Source organism: Odontesthes bonariensis, chromosome 20 (assembly GCF_027942865.1).
Source record: "Odontesthes bonariensis isolate fOdoBon6 chromosome 20, fOdoBon6.hap1, whole genome shotgun sequence".
Classification (NCBI taxonomy): Eukaryota; Metazoa; Chordata; class Actinopteri; order Atheriniformes; family Atherinopsidae; genus Odontesthes; species Odontesthes bonariensis.
Genome location: NC_134525.1, coordinates 11,035,441 through 11,038,644, shown reverse-complemented (window position 1 = coordinate 11,038,644; position 3,204 = coordinate 11,035,441). Strand labels below are relative to the sequence as shown.

The 3,204-nt window shown below is 42.9% G+C and overlaps 1 long non-coding RNA gene across 2 annotated transcripts; it reads right to left on the bottom strand.

Moving 5' to 3' along the window:
• Window positions 1–1,666: 1,666 nt before the first annotated feature.
• On the bottom strand, window positions 1,667–2,983 carry LOC142369982 (uncharacterized). 2 transcript variants are annotated; one of them, XR_012767758.1, is made up of 3 exons: window positions 2,573–2,983; window positions 2,177–2,390; window positions 1,667–1,943 (listed from the first exon to the last, which is right to left on the bottom strand). It is a non-coding gene; the product is annotated as an uncharacterized LOC142369982 (long non-coding RNA). The 2 variants fall into 2 exon arrangements; XR_012767759.1 differs by having other exon boundaries at window positions 1,668–1,943; window positions 2,182–2,390; window positions 2,573–2,982.
• Between the last annotated feature and the right edge of the window lie 221 nt (window positions 2,984–3,204).

Genomic DNA, 3,204 nt, shown 5'->3' with positions numbered 1-3,204 from the left:
GAGCTTTGGAGAGGAGCAGTTCTCTCCAAAGCCACCTCCCTCAACCTCTGGCCTCAGCTTCCCACAGAGTCTAGGCTGGGATGTTAAGAGGGCCAGATGGGATGACAGCAGCGACTCAGACTAAAGTTGTCATCCAGCGCCTTTCTTTACTGCTTGCTAGATTTTGTTCTTTTAAACTTTAGGAGGTAACTGGAGTCTAGCTGGACTGGTAATGCCTTAGGTAGCGTCTTGCACCAGGGTCTTTCTTTATCCGGTCGCTAGATTTTGTTCTTTTAAACTTTAGGAGGTAACTGGAGTCTAGCTGGACTGGTAATGCCTTAGGTAGCGTCTTGCACCAGGGTCTTTCTTTATCCGGTCGCTAGATTTTGTTCTTTTAAACTTTAGGAGGTAACTGGAGTCTAGCTGGACTGGTAATGCCTTAGGTAGCGTATTGCACCAGGGTCTTTCTTTATCCGGTCGCTAGATTTTGGAAGACAATATTTTAGAGCGGTGTTTTACATTGGGCAGGGCTGGCACAGCCTGCGGTAGCATCTTGCACCAGGCCAATGTAATGCTGTAATACTAAATGTTATGAGAATGTCGTGTGTGTAGTAGGAAGAGGACTCAAATGCAGGGCACAGAAGGCAGGCATGGCAAACAAAGTGAGCTTTAACTATAACTGGTCTGAGCTAATGAAGACGTCCAGGAATGTATAAAAACCACAGGAATAAGAAATATCATGTGTAGGTTGTTATTCAGGGGCTAACCTAATGTGTATTTATTCAAAAATGTAGAATTTCTGATACATATTGACCATTTACTGATAGCTTTAGATTTATTTGACCCGTGGATCGGTTATCAAAAGTTGCGTTCACTTGTCGGGGGAGACCTCAAAGAGATAAATGACAGCTAGCGAGAGAGTGAGAGACGGGGGGGCAGTGTGTCAGGAGAAAGAGCGGGTCATCCACTAATCAAAGGGTTGGTAGTTTGATCCCCACATCCTCAAGTTCAGAGGTTGAAGTGTCCTTGGGCAAGGCACCCAAACTCTGGTGTTGATGTTGGGTTAAAATCAGACAACGCGTCAGGGGACGAGTGGAAATACTGAGGGATGTAAAAGATTACGTATGGTTTATAAAACTTGTGTTCTGTTATAAGGTGGAATCATCATAATACGTAACGGTGTCGTGGTCACCTGGTAGTTTTCGCTTTGACTGAGTGGTTGCTGCATGTCAGAGAGAAAGAGGGGGACGCACTGAACTCACCTTTGGAATTTTTTCAGGCCAAAGATAGCACTGTGAGCGAGTGTGTTGTGGAGTGTTACAAACCGGTTTATCTGCAGGACTCGGCTTTGTAATTCATTTGCAAACTAGATATAATAGTAAGCATTCTCTTCACTGCTACCTGAGTCATGTCACAGTCATATAAGTACAGGAAGCTGGAACTGTCTTCACAGGCTAAGTTTCAGGAGGGGGTCCCTCCTTCTGATCCAGGCCTGATTCAAATCAAAGTACTTTATTAATCCTGCGAGGGGAAGTTAAAGGATTTCCCCTCGCAGGATTAATAAAGTGTCCACCTCTGATGTTCCTCTTTTGTGTGAACACATGTCACGCTGGCCTGAGCCTCTGTGGCTTCCTGCTGATGGCAAAGAAACAACAACTCTGACACCAACGGAGGACAAAGTGGAACACCTGAGCTACCGCAGGTAACATATTGTGCAAAACAGGTGAGTGCATGATTCCGTCTGACTGATGAATGAAATATACAGAAATCACTGTGTGCTGGCTCACACATGTTGAGTACTTGTGCAGTTTTTCCTTCCTTTTCCTGCTGTGTTTTACCGAGGTGATCATGGATGAGAGAAGACTCCAGCGCAGGTCCGAAGGAGAAAGACTGTGGACCCGACACTGCCGTTATGCACCCAGGGTTTCCGTGACGACGAGGAGCTCCCAGCCGGATGAGAGAAGCTGATGTTAAAAAAAAAAGAAATAAAGGAGGACTTGGGGTAGGTCCTTTTTAGTGTCACAAAGTCGTGATTAGTTAAAAGGCCCATTATATACTGCAGTTAGAGGATATTAGCTGATATTATAGAAAAAAGTAAAGAAACAAGCTGCTATTTTAAAAACAAAAGATGACAAAAATATCACAAAGTTATGCTTAAGCTTGAATCAGGACTTTCTTTCTGTCTTCCTTGTAGCACCTCACAGTGGACATGGACCAGTCCCAGGAAGCTCCAGCAGCACAGCCGTCCCCTGAACACACTCCAGCACCAAATCTGCTCCCAGACACCGGACTATGGATCGGCCCCAGCTGAAACGATGAAAAGCATCCCACACCGAGCCGTACAGATGAAGCCGTCTCCGTGTGTGAAGCTCCTCACAGACACACAGAGAAGAAGATCTGCTCACCTACACCTGCAGAATTAACACAGTCCAGACAAGACACAGACAGTTGGGACTGAAAGACAACCAGTGGGACAGTGTTGTTCCTTAAAGACATTATTCGTAAATGATGCGTTTAAAAAAATGTTTGCATTTACATTTAACATGCTGCTTTGGTGCTGGAATCAATAAAAATGAACAGTTTTTACACTTACCCTCTCCTCTGCTGAATGAAACACCAAACAATAACTTTGCCTCAGAGAACGACCATCTTCTGATGCAACGCTCTTAAAAGCAGACCCGACAAAGCTTTCTGCAGTCTGTGTCAGACACATAAGGAATATTTTACTAATCTGAATTCTAAATGATCAGCTATAACATTTGATTTAGTCTTTCTTTGACTCATAGCCTCATTCCACAGATATGACAGAAAAAACATGGGAGGCAGTTTACAGTAGATATCATCCTGTTGGTAGAATGCCTTTAAAACTCAGAAGAAGCTTTTTTTCTACTAAAGTGCATCAAATTAAATTGTATCATCCAAGAGTCTGTAATTTAACAGGTTTTTCTTCAGGTTTCCTTAACAATGACATGACATCACAGCTCTTTCAGCTGCATCATGTGGAAATATTTCAGGTTTTTTTGCCAGAGGGCTGGCTCGGACTAATGAATTTATCTGGAAAAACTCACAGTACTGAGGAGGATGTTGTTTAAAACTCCTTAAACCAGCCATAATCTTTTCTGGATATTTGTTATAATAATAGTAATAATAAAAAAAAAATATTTAAAAAAGAAAGAAAAAATATCTGAAAGGGTTTTAAAGGTCCTCCTGGTTTACCTGGATGTG